The following is a 14,071-nucleotide window of genomic DNA, read 5'->3' as shown; positions in this document are numbered from 1 at the left end:
GACATAAGGAATAGCAATGAATGAGGAAGTGAGAGGAAAGAACGAGTGGAAAAGAAGAACACACAAAAAAGAACAGGTGGGAGAAATAGAAATAAATGAATAAATAAAGAGAATAAAGAGAAAATTATGGGATAGAGAAAGAGAGACCGAAAGAAAGAGACAAGAGATAAATGGATATGTAGATAAACTGATAAAAAGAGGGAGAGGAAGAGAGAGAGAGAGAGAGAGAGAGAGAGAGAGAGAGAGAGAGAATGAGAGAAGGCTGACTGAAAGAAAAATGTAGGAAAGACCTAAGTGAAGTAAATACTACAATAAAATATATATGAAAAAGGTACAATACAGTTCCGAAAGCTAGGCGAAGATTTAAAATTAAAAATATTTTATTTAACCACATCTCTGATAACATCCAAGAGAACAAAAAATATAATTTCGAGGAAAGTGCTATTGGGAGTAGGGTATGACTACAATTATAGAGAACCATCTAAGTGAAGTTAAAAATAAATTAATTTCAGCAATTTAGGTACAATGAAAACTAGAGAAATATACTTACTATAAATATATGTTCCACAATTTAATTGAATTAATTGACATGTTGTCTCATGAGTTTACTCAGCAAGGCATACCAGATCTAGCATTAGATACAAATTTGTGGACAAAGTGAAGATAAATTGTAGCAAATTTTGGATTTTTCAAAAGCTATTGATCATATTTTAAAGGTAATGATGATGTTTCAGTTTATGATTTTTTTCTCTTAGCATTATAAACAGGTGTAAATTGATTGTCCTGTAGATTTTGCTAAATTTATCTTTGTCCACACTGCTACCAAAGTTGAATTGAATAATTGTAAAATGAAAACGTTTTTGTCCGCAAACTTGTCTGGTCCAAAACCGACAGTATAAACAACCGGACCAGTAATTGCCTTATTATTATTTTTTTTTTTTTTTTGAATTCCCAACTAGTTGAGACAGAGATCTCCACAAGACAGTTCCCGGCTGGTGATTGTTTTTAATTGCTTCTAATTAATTATACCCGAGGGGAATTGGGGGCGTTGCGAGTAGACTGGCCGTGTTGCTTTCACCACTTTACACCTTAATAACAAAACCCCTTCAACAATACATCAAGTTTGGACTAAAAATAACAGAAATGTATATTTGATAGTTTCCAAGCGGTTCTTTTTTTCCTCACTGAATAAAACAGGGGAAATAACACAGTGGAACGTTATCGCGGTAATTCCGCCAAGGTCGACCCTTTTAATGTTTTATCTGGAATTAATTTTGATAAAATGCCGAACGGGGCCGCTTATTAAACAATTCTATACTTCAAAAGGCGAGCCAGGTTTCATCCGAATTTCTCATTCTTCTAGGAGAAAATTGGAAAAATGACAGCGACAAAAGGCCAAGCCGACAACGCACAAGCATAAAGACACAATTCAGAGAAGTTTGAAGTTGAACTTTACAATTTACAACTTAATATTTGTAAGCTTCATTCTGTTAATGAGCTGAGAGTGACCAATTAAAATTACCTTATATTTTGATGGGTTAATTTATATACCATGTGAAATTCCACCATTTGGTTATCATTAATTTTAGAAATATTAGTATTAATATTTTTAATTTCAGGTTTGATTTAGATACCTAAGCCATCTGCTACATTGAGTAATTACAGTGCTTTTTATCTATTTTGATATCATGTTTACATACATTGAAAATAATAATGTAGCCAATATAGAACCTTGCGGGACTCCTCTTTCTATTACACTCCAATCAGATGTATTTCCATTTATGGTTTTTATTGATTGGGATTCGTTTTTTAAAAACGACACAAACCATTCTACTACCGCTTCAGAGAACTTCATATTTTGCGTGATAGATAGCAGCAGTAGATGATGAACAATGTCTAAAACCTAGGTCAATTAGGCAATAGTTACTTCGTTGCAAACAACCTCTTCACTAACATGATCTAAAAGTTTAATAAGAGAGAGAGAGAGAGAGAGAGAGAGAGAGAGAGAGAGAGANATAAAGGCACATTAATTCGTAGCTGGTTGGAAAAAATGTATGTATATACATATACATACATATATATATATATATATATATATATAAATGTATTTGTCATAAATGAAGATTTAATTTAATTTAAAAAAATTGGACATTTTTTGCCATTGTTTCCAATTAGGCCTAGACCGTGCTCTAATATACAATCATATCTAGAGATTAGGATCTTTGACGTCGTAATTGGGTCAAGTGCCCAAGGGGGCGCATACTGTTAATTGTCTCTATCCAGAAGGAAATTACAGATGTTTATCAATCCGCCAACCATGTTTGCTTAGAAGGATCTAACGGTGGTTTTCAAAATATGATAATAAACAGAAAAACTTTTTGTATGTAGGCCCTTTTTCAGGATAAAGACTTTTTCGTTTAAACACACTATTTATTCTTCATACATAAGCATTTACACACTATAACCTCCCTAGAAGTGACCAACAGATTTAAGAACGTCACAGTCTGACGTCACCTTGGCGCAACATTCAAATTCTACATGTAGTACATTAAAAAAAAAAAATTATCGGAGAGCAGGTGATTGGCGTCCGACTCCATTTGCCACGCTAATGGTTGTGGGTTCGAATCGTGACAAACGTATTGGAATTTTATTTGAAATTAATTTGCTTAAAGTATTGAAATCCTAATTAATGTAATGTTCTCTTCATATGCAACACTTAATGAGAATGTTGGACGTTAAGCCTCCCGGTTGGCAGGAATTTCTCTCTCCCTCTCTCTCTCTCTCTCCCTCTCTCTCTCTCCCCCCTCTCTCTCGTTGCCTCTCTCTCTCACTCTCTCTCTCTCTCTCTCTCTCTCTCTCTCTCTCGTTCTCTCTCGTTCCCTCTCTCTTTCTCTCTCTAACAGAGAGAAAAATAATGTTTAGAGACACAAAGAGTATTGATGTGAATAAACTACTACTGGATGCTGAGCAAAGGATTGGGAGAAAGTTTATGAAAAGAACAAATTGGATGATAAAATCGAGTCACTCAAAGACTTAATAACTAATTTATACTATAAACATATCCCATTAAAAATATTTTCAAAAAAAAAAAATCCCGCGCCTTGGATTAACAAAAATATTAAGGAATTGATGAAATGTAGGGATAAAGTGCATAAAATATTTAAAAAAATGAAGCGAGAATGATAATATAAAATATAAGAAAATAAGAAATGAGGTAAAACAAGTATTGAGTAATGCACGTAATAAATAGCTCAGAGATGTATTTGATCGAAAACATAACCGTAGTGACTATTGGAAAATATTAAAAAATAATGGTATATTAAAACAAACAAAAAAAACAATAAACCATCGAACATCTCGCTTAATGAGTTGAACAAACACATTGCTGGAAAAAATATTGAAATTCTAAAGAACGTTTTAATAAATTTGTAAAATTAGGAAGAGAATCGAATCTTGCAGAATTTAATCTAACGAAAATGAAAGTAGATGAAGTTGTAGATTCACTGAACAGTATTAAGTCAAAAGCGGTTGGTATTGACAATGTGCCCGTAAAAATATTACAGTTACTTAAAGATATTATTGCACCAATTTTTCCATTAGTATTAATACAAATCCACATATATGGAAAAAAAATATAATTCCATTAAAAAAGAAAAAATCCTATCAGTTGTAATGATTGTAGAGGTTGTAATATTATATGTAGCGCAGTATACCATACCCTGAAATATTACATCTATCTATCTATCTAATATTATATGTATCATGGCAAAAGTATTTGAAAAAATGTGTGGTGACTAGTGACCGTTAATCGATAATTATTCAGAAATCGTCAGATGCGTGACGTAGGTTTCAGAAAAACATTTTCTTTATCGTGCCAACGTTTCGATCTTTATTGAGATCATCTTCCGGGCTCAAAGTGTTTGTCTTCTGTGTAATTGTGCCATTCTTGCGTGTCGTGTTGAGAGTACCCACTCACTTTGAGCCCTGAAGATGATCTCAATAAAGATCGAAACGTTGGCACGATAAAGAAAATGTTTTTCTGAAACCTACATCACACCAGACCTCAACTCACGATTTCTGATATATTTACTCTGATATATAACTCACGATATATTTACACAATTACAACAGCATGTTACTAGAAACAACATCCTTAATGAATATCAATCTGGATTTAGACTGGGTTACTGCAAAGAGGCTGCATTGATAAAGGTTATGGATGATTTGAGAAAAAAGATAGATGACAGAATGGTCTCACTTTTAGTCTTAAATGACTTTAGGAAGGCTTTCGACTCCTGTCCAGCATAGTCTATTATTGGCAATACTTATGTCACTACATTTCTCTGATGGCACGATAAAATGGTTTTCAACATACGCATGAATTTCTATCTCTCTCTCGCTCTCGCTCTCTCTCACTTCTCAAAACCACTAACCTCCAAACATTTATACTGATCTTTCTGTACCTTTTAGTTGGCCTTAGGCAAAATTTATTCGAAAGTCTATTAAAATCGAACCCCCTTGGTACAAAAGCCCCACTTATGTTCGTGTATTCTGAATAACGCCTTTCCCATATCGCCCATTGCGCAGGAAGTCGGACCTGGTAAGCGTAACAGTAAGAAGTGAGATGTGTTGCGACCGTCTGATATGAACTGTAATTCGTGGAAATCCATCGGAGGAAAAATGCCAGGCCATGGTTTATTCATGGGCGTCCTTACCCACGGAAATAACTGATCGGGAATGTTAATTCCTTGTAAAAACATACAATCCGCTCGTCAATCATGCTGTGTATCTGGTTGGTAATCTAGTTGTATTCCTCTGGCAATGTGGAAAGAACGATCGGGTTCGTCTTTCAGGACGGTCTTTTTGCCTTTTCTCGTTTGTTTGGAGAATTTGTGTTATTTACAATCTAAAAACTTTTTTTCGAACCATTCGAACCTTCAGAGTGATAAGGTTGAAGCATTAACTTTAAAGTCGGTTACAACTCCACGAAAAGCGTGTTGGCTAATCTATGATAAGATTGAAAAATATACTGGGCGACATACCATTACGATTAATCATCTCAATGACATATGAAAAGAAAAACGACATGTCGTTATGCAACAATAAACATATAATACATAAATGGTTCTTTAGAAATATTGCTCAACAGATAAAACTAAGAAACGAATAGATGATTAATATAATATCATAAATAAAATAATAATAAATTGCTGTCGTTTTCTTTTCTAGGTTTTTGTATAAAATTTAATTATTTTTATTATTACTATATTATTAATTATTTCAATTAATATATCAGCGTTTTCTAAATAGCTCACATTAATTTATTGTATCAATAAATGTTTGTAAAGCAGTGATGATGGTGACATAACGAGGTCGGTAATAACACGATTTGCTTTCGGTTACAACGTCCTTTTTCATTCCCCCCCTTTTACCTACTATTATAAAAATAGCCGGGTTATTATATGAATTCAACAAAAGATAATTATATAGATATGATCCCCCTGTAGTTTAAAAAAAATAAGAGGGTACTGCTGAATAGGCCAAAAGATAGCTAGTTTAAAATATGGTTTTCTAGGTTTCAAATTGTTTCTTCATAAGACATTAAATATATCTATATCTATGCTATTCAGTACGCTACGTTTTCGACCGGAATTTCCTAATTTATTAATTTTTCAATTTGCTTATTTAGTACTTTCTCTCTCTCACTCTCTCTCTCTCTCTCTCTCTCTCTCTCTCTCTCTTTCTTTATCTTTTTCTCTTTCTCTTGAAAATTATATATTTCTATTTCTCCAACCATTTCTTTTCGAGTGTATCTCTCTCTTAGACTTTCTTTCCTTTTACAATCAGATATAGAACATAGACATATTTTTCTTTTTTGCTTTCATTCTACTAGTTTCCTTAATTTATTTTTAACTTCGTTTACATGATTCTCTGTCGTTCCCAATAGCACTTTCCTTGTGATTATTTCCTGTATTTCTTTTACTTATTCCTCTCTCTCTCTGTCTCGCTCTCTCTCTCACATAGTCTCTCTCTCTCTCTTTCTCTTTATCTTAATCTACAAATCTATCTCTTATATTTGCTCTTTCTTACTTGATTTAGCTTAACTCAATACTAATTCTTTCTTTTGCCTTTCTGGTTCTCTCTCTCTCTCTCTCACACACACACTCTCTCTCTTTCTCTTTCTCTTTATCTTAATTTACATATCTATCTCTTATAATCACTAATTTCGTGGTCCCCTTGACCAATTAATATATTACAATTAATTAAGGTTTTTAGTTGAGATAAAAAAGTCAATGGCACGAGCGGGATTCGAACCCACGATCTTCGGCTTGATACGCCGCTGCTCTACCACTTGAGCTATCGTGACCTCGATCCACTCGGACACCAACTTCCCATCTCAACCCCACCTTTTGAATCTCTTATATCTTATATCTATCTCTTATATTTGCTCTTTCTTACTTGATTTAGCTTAACTCAATACTAATTCTTTCTTTTGTCTGTCTGGTTCTCTCTCTCGCTCTCTCTCTCTCACACACACACACACTCTCTCTCTTTCTCTTTCTCTTTATCTTAATTTACATATCTATCTCTTATAATCACTAATTTCGTGGTCCCCTTGACCAATTAATATATTACAATTAATTAAGGTTTTTAGTTGAGATAAAAAAGTCAATGGCACGAGCGGGATTCGAACCCACGATCTTCGGCTTGATACGCCGCTGCTCTACCACTTGAGCTATCGTGACCTCGATCCACTCAGACACCAACTTCCCATCTCAACCCCACCTTTTGAATCTCTTATATCTATCTCTTATATTTGCTCTTTCTTACTTGATTTAGCTTAACTCAATACTAATTCGTATCTTTTGTCTGTCTCCTTCACTCTCTCACTTTTTACATTATTTTTCTGTCTCTTCCATTTTAAATCCGTTCAGCAGCTATCATCCCCTCTAGTATTGGTATATGAAAAAATAATAAAACAAGCTTGGTTAAAACCATTTTCCCTTTGAAAATTCATAATCTAAGATGCCTCCACAAATTTCGGTCCATTTTCGTCAGAACAAATTAAAGTGGTCACTAAATATTGCGTTTTAGAACCTGTAAACAAGTTAGGAATTGGACTAACGTAGAAGAAATTAGTTGTCCATGGGTTTTGCAGCTAAAAAAACATTTTGATTGCACCAAAAATGTATAATTTACCCAAAATTTTTCCATCCTAGGAATAAGCACGTAAGCCTAAAGTACAAAACGTTCCGAAACTTAGAAATATCACCTGATCATATAACACGCTTGATATATAAAGAAAAGCTGGAACTTACGAAACTTATGTTTTGAACAATATGTCAATACGTTCAGAATGAATTTTTTCAATAAAAATTATTTACCCTTCCAGAAACTTAAAACATTGAAAACAGAAAAATTTAATAGAAGAAAATCACACAGATGTAAAGATTATATGTTTTAAATTGCATTTTTATTTCGAGACTTACGACTTCAGCAGTGACACCTAGAATAAGTGGATTGTGCCATTTTTAAGCCAGCCTAATCTCGTTTATAATTAACACAAATTTTTACATCTTTTTCAAAAATTCTCGTTGTTTTCATAGTCCTTAGTTCCTAGATGTAACACAAGCTTTTGACGGGGTGTGGCACCCGGGCATACTTATAATCTCAAACGCTTCCTACCCACTCCTTATTACCTTATCGTGAAATCCTACCTAACAGACCGCTGCTTTAGAGTGAGGTGCGATAACGAGTTCAGAATCAGGCCAATATAAGCCGGTGACCCACAAGGGAATATCCTTGGTCCTATCCTTTATACCGTCTATACTGCTGTCCTACCTACTCACCCCAATACCATCATTACCACCTAAGCGGACGATACCGCAATTTTGTCCTGTAACTTGAATCCTACCCAAGCTACCTCTAATATCCAAGAATACCTTGAGCTCTTCGAAGGTTGGTGAAAAAATGGAGGAATAGATAAAACGGAGAAAAGTGTATCCAATGTACGTTCACTTTGAAAAAGCAATCTTGCCCTCCACTATACATCAACAATGAAGAGATACCGACTTCCTCTCAAATCAAATACCTAGGACTATACCTTGACAGCAGACTGACGTGGAATCCCCACACAAGACTTAAAAGACAACAACTCAACAGAAGACTTGGACAATTACGCAGACTACTAGTACCAAAATCCGGGTTGACCATCAGCACTAAACTGATCTTATACAAGAGTTTACGCGACCAATTTGGACATGCGGTGTGCAACTGTGGGGTTCCGCCAAACCTTCAATATCCGAGATATCCAGTCCTTCCAATCAAAAGTCCTCAGACAAACCGTCAAAGCTCCTTTTTACGTCTCTAACCTCACTATCCACAAAGACCCCAACGATCCTTTTGTCCACGAACTGTTCCATTTCCGATTCCAAAAATTTCATACCAACCTATCGATCCATCCTAACCCCCCGCTGGAGCCATCTCCACATATTCCCATCGCGAGAATCCACCACGTCGCCTAAGACGACGATGGCCCCGAGACCTCCTTGCCCCTTAATCCATTAAAATGAGTGCCAGCACTGGCTGGCTTCTCATGGCATGCGTCCTCCGGGTGCAGCGCTGGCATCAGTGTTAGTGCTGTGACTGAGCGGTGAAGAATATACATTGTGATCACATTTGTATTATATACAAGTATATATAGGCTACGAATAAATTTAAAAAAAGTTTTCATAGTCAAATGTTTGGTACTCTATGACATGAGCAGTAAGGGGCTGACCTGTTTCATATTAGTTAATAGTTTTTTTTTTCAAATAATATATACGTTGGCCTATTTCACTATAATAATCATCTTACAATTCAAACATAAAATTTAGTAAACCAGGCCTGACATATTTTAATTTTATTTTTTGTGTCATCTTTCAGCTTTGTTTACAAACTACCAAATACAACTGTAATCCTTAAGGAATTTATAATTTGATAATTTATAGGGGCAACCTAACCCGATTCAAAAACCCTGGGTTGTGAATTCAAAAAGGGATTATCGTATCCCTATATTGAATAATGAGACATGTTTTTTATGCTTTTATTTATTCACATATAACGTATGGGTTATTGGTTGAGGTCAATTGGCTTCGGGCAAATATGCTTTTGCTGCCCAAAAAAAGGCCATTGCAATGGTTGACAACCTCAAGTACTGGGAAAATTCTGGGAATAGTTTTATCCACTAAATGATGCGCACTGTACCATGTATACATACCACTTTTATTACACTTTTTCCTGTTCGTAGACATAAGGATAATTGTACTTTAAAATGTGATATTACCAATTCATAACCAGAAATTTAATTTGTATGTTCCGTCCACGAGCGTGAATTCTCAAAGTACTACAAGATTCTGGAGTTCTGGATGCCAAAACTGTACGACTGTTTAACCGAAGAACTGAAATCAAATTGTTACATGTTTAAAAAAAATGGATATTTACTATGTAATCTGTAAACCGAAGATCTGCCATCTTCGCCTTCTGGGTTTTCGAGATAGGTACAATAAGCTAGAAGGCTGCATTGCTGTGGAGCACAAACTTCCTCGTATCCTTGTACTATGTAGTACCGTCCCTTGGTTTCTACATTAAATTATTTTTATTCTTATTCATCTTAGAAGACCTAGCTGGTGAAGGTGGCAGATCTTCGAATGCAGATGGTTGAACGGACGAAACAAGAAAAACAAAAATGAAAATATTAGCATGAAGAAGGCCAAGTAAGCAGGCTTTAAATCTTGTACAACGTGCTCTAGCAGAATATTGCTGCTTTATTCTGTTTTATTTCGTTTGTTTCGTTTATTTATTTGGACATTGTAACACAACTCACAATGGGTCAAATACCACCTCGACTAATTTAATCCAAAATTTTCCTCAAATCGTGGTTGATGCCTGGTCGGATAAAGCTCCAGGAAAGGTGATGAGGGCCTGTCGAGGTTTTATTTTGATTTTTTCGTTCCTTTCGTCTTTTTTCCCCGTCCCAGTGCGCGGAGCGCGGGATGGAAGAAAGGGTTGGACTGGTTCTCGGCACCCTTTTCGACCTGGGAAGTATCTGGTCCGACGTTGCCGTCCCGTCTGGACTGGAAATGTATGTAAACATAAAAATACGCAGTTATGTAAGTTGGTAAGTAATTTAATTATGTATTTTCTCATGTTTTCATTGTTTTCAGAAATCTGACTTCGTTAAGATTTCTTAGCGCAAAAATGGCCTATTTTAGGTCATTTAATAAAAAAAAAAAAAAAAAAAAAATGTGAAACTTGTGTTTGATTTTAAACTGATCATCAGTACTGAATTTATTTCTTTGTTTCTTTCAGGGTTTATTAACGGACAAAACTTTATCCAGTCTTAGAAGGGTTAATTTAAGGTCAATGATAATTTAAACAATTTGTCGCCGAGAATCAAATAGATTTCACGACATTTTAAAAATGGCAAAAAGGAGGGAAAATTCAAAAGGTGGGGTTGAGATGGGAAGTTAGTGCCCGAGTGGATTGAAGTCACGATAGCTCAAGTGGTTGAGTAGCGGCGTATCAAGCCGAAGGTCGTGGGTTCGAATCCCGCTCGTGACACTGGCTTTTTTAATGATATTAATTTTTCAAGCGGACCACGAAAAATAGTGAATTTAATTTAAACAATTTTTATAATTTGTGATTGAGGAAGAAATGAATTCTGGTTTTCATATTATCTGACTATGGAGTCATATTCACACCAAGATAAATCAATATAATAATTACTACGTTAAGTAAAATAAATTATAGTTTTCTCCAATATAATAAAAGCAAAATGATGATGGTGTTAGATGGAAACGCGTGAAAAATTTCGCACACTCGTCCTTGTCTCATAGTTTTGAGAATTGTCGAGTTTTCAAGGCGTTCTGATAATACTGTGTGATTTATTAACGGAGGAAACTATTCAGGCTTAGAAGGGACAATTTAAGGTTAATGTAATAAAAAAGTGTAAATTGTGAGACTGATGAGGAAATGACTTCTGGTATATTGATATTCCGTAACTTTGGAGTCTTATTCATTCCAAGAATCAAAATGATCTTTGATATGATAAATAAAATAACTAATACATTTTCTTGAATATAACAAAAGAAAAATTCTGATGGTATTGGTTGAAAATGCGTTAAAAATTCTCAAAACGTGACATCAAACTCGTCCTTGTCTGATAGATTGAGCATTTTCGATTTTCTAAGGTGTTTTGAAAATTATGATCGATTTTGGTTAGGTTCTTTCTGAGTTTGTTAACTGAAAAAAAAACTATTTTGGCAAAAAATTTATGTAAGGTCAATGCTAAATAAAAAAAATTGTAAACTGAGAGACTATTGAAGAAATGACTTCTGCATTTGATATGCTGGAGTCATATTCATTCCAAGGTGAATCAAATTGATAGCTGGTAAAATACTGGGTTTAGTAAAATAAACAATAGATTTTTTTTCAAATATAATAAAAGCAAAATGCTGATGGGATTGGGTATAAACGCGAAAAAAATCTCATAGCGTGACACCAACTGGTTCATGTTAGATACTTTGTGAAATTTCGAGTTTCCAAGGTGTTCTGATAATTCTCGTCGATTAATGTTTAGTTCATTTTTGCAATTTTTGTATTTAGTAATTAAGCAAAACTTTATGTAAAATAACAACGGTCAATTTAAGGTCAGTGTTATTAAAAAAATGTGTGAATTATGTGATGGTGACTTCTGGTTTTGATATTTTTTGTCTATGGATTCATATTCCTTCCAAGATGAATCAAAATGAGCCTTGGTATGTTAAGTAAAATAACTAGTACATTTTCTTGAATATAATAAAAGCAAAATGGTGATGGGATTGGGTGGAAACGCGTAAAAGCATTCTCGCGGAATGACATCATGCCATAGATGTGAAATTAATCGCAGAAGAAAATGAACTCTGCAATTTTTGTTGTTCTTTTTCGTCAACCGGTTACCAAAATAAATAAATAAAAATTGGACTAAAGCGAAGCGTGCTTTGCGGTGCCGGTTAACGGTCCGAAAAGCCTTCAGTGCAAAATCTAAACTCCGATTGATATTAATCGCGCCAAGTGTGCAAAGATTGCCTTGTCGTGGAACAAAAGGGGAAAAAAATAATCGCAGCTAATTCTCCAAAGGAATGACGATGATGGCCGAGACAGGTTTGGGCCAAATTAAACGCGTTATTGGAACGCGCCCACCTTGTAAACATCATCGTCTTATTTTTATGCAAATTCAGCCGAGGATCGGCTAAGCCCACTCGGTATAGTTGGTTTATCAGCAGACAAAACGATTTAAATATTGTTTACTTACAAGAAAACTTGGAGGCTTTTCCGACGTTCGAAATCCCATAAGCCGGCCTACACGCGACAACCTTTCAACTTATCGTGAAGGGATTCGTGATCGGCCGGTAGCCAGACTCCAAACATGCGGTCCGCTAGGTATCGTGCGTTTACTGAAAGAGCGTGGCTCCGTCGTGAAAAGCGGCGTTGCCGGGCGGAACCGGCGTGGGATAAACAATGATCGAGTGAGTCGGCCATTATTAGGCGCACAGGTGATTATCGATTTCCAGGAGGGGGGAGGGTGTTCATCGGGGGTGTTTCGTCCGGCGGAAGAGGTGCATTATGCAGGCCAATAATAAGTCAGACTTGAACCACCGAGGGGAGGCGATTGTTCGATAATGGCTATTTTCTTAAACGTTTCAATTAGTCGGAATTTTTCTAAAGCCTTCTTTTTTAACCCGTTTTGGTACGACAGTCGGTAACTACTCTGTGATGTTCTGTCACTCTCGGACAAATTGGCTGTCATCTTCCCTAAAAGGGAAAATAAGTGTCCAGCTCTGGTTTTTAAATTTGAGAGTGCTGTTGAACATTTATCACTTCAAAACGTTAAAACTTGAGCCATTTTTGTTTACAGTTAACATTCCTCCTTTGTAACGAGTGATTATTTATCAGAAAAACTTATTTAAACACGAACTTGTTTCTATAATTGACACGATTTTCTTTATCCAGCCAACGTTTCGATCTTTATTGAGATCATCTTCAGGGCCTGGATTTACGAACATTGTTTAAATTTAACAAAAACATGTAGGATGTGATAAAAAGTGAATTTATACAATGAAAATAAATATTTTTTTTATATTCAATCAAAGTATTTCTACTCACTCAAAGTCTTTCAGAAAACAAACACTTTGAGTGAGCAGAAATACTTCGATTGAATATTAAAAAAATATTTATTTGCATTGTATAAATTCACTTTTTTACACACCCTACATGTTTTTGTTAAATTTAAACAATGTTCGTAAATCCGAGGCCCTGAAGATGATCTCAATAAAGATCGAAACGTTGGCACGATAAAGGAAATGCTTTTCTGAAAACTTCGGATTCGTTAAATTTTAGTGAAACTTTTTGTAAATCGAGGGAGAGAGAGAGAGAGAGAGAGAGGGAGAGAGAGAGAAAGAGAGAGAGAGAGAGAGGGAGATGGAGAGAGAGAAAGAGGGAGCGAGAAAGAGAGAGGCCATGTTTGTACACAGGTATGCATGGCCAGATTTGAGCTTACATAAATTAGCGATTAGCGATAGGTTTATTTTCTTGTCGAGTTATATGTTAATGATACGATTAATGATCAGATCATGTCAATTATAGAAATGATGAGCTTATCACTTCTCGCATTCCACCTGCAATTCAAGCTTTCGTACTTTACGATATATAACCTTAAGAGCCGAGGCCTGGAAAATCTGGTGTTGGCAGTACGCGGTCACACCTCGATCTTATCCGTCCAGCCGCCAAGGATGGGCTGCAGGGACTATCAAGAGCTAGGTCACGCTAAAAATACATTCACTCTCAACACAAGCTAGGGATACAGAACTCTCATTACATAAGTTGAATTCAATCAGTTCCAAACTTACCATTCACTCACTTAGGGTGGTGGTATAGTGGATATTCGTCTGTCACCCTTTCTTCCCATTAAATGACTAACCTATTTTAGGGTCAATGGTGTGTGCAAAATTCCGCCATCGACTCTCTCACATTACACTATCACGCTAAAAAT

The 14,071-nt window shown here is 35.4% G+C and overlaps 1 long non-coding RNA gene across 1 annotated transcript; it reads right to left on the bottom strand.

Moving 5' to 3' along the window:
- Positions 1–9,071: 9,071 nt before the first annotated feature.
- Positions 9,072–12,542, bottom strand: LOC106663422. The gene is made up of 3 exons (XR_001340028.2): positions 12,335–12,542; positions 9,866–10,115; positions 9,072–9,440 (listed from the first exon to the last, which is right to left on the bottom strand). It is a non-coding gene; the product is annotated as an uncharacterized LOC106663422 (long non-coding RNA).
- Positions 12,543–14,071: the final 1,529 nt, after the last annotated feature.

Source organism: Cimex lectularius, unplaced genomic scaffold (genome assembly GCF_000648675.2).
Source record: "Cimex lectularius strain Harlan isolate CLEC.00 unplaced genomic scaffold, Clec_2.1 scaffold133, whole genome shotgun sequence".
In the NCBI taxonomy this organism is placed as follows: Eukaryota; Metazoa; Arthropoda; class Insecta; order Hemiptera; family Cimicidae; genus Cimex; species Cimex lectularius.
The sequence above is the reverse complement of the archived record's forward strand: the minus strand, read 5'-3'. Positions and strand labels throughout refer to the sequence as shown.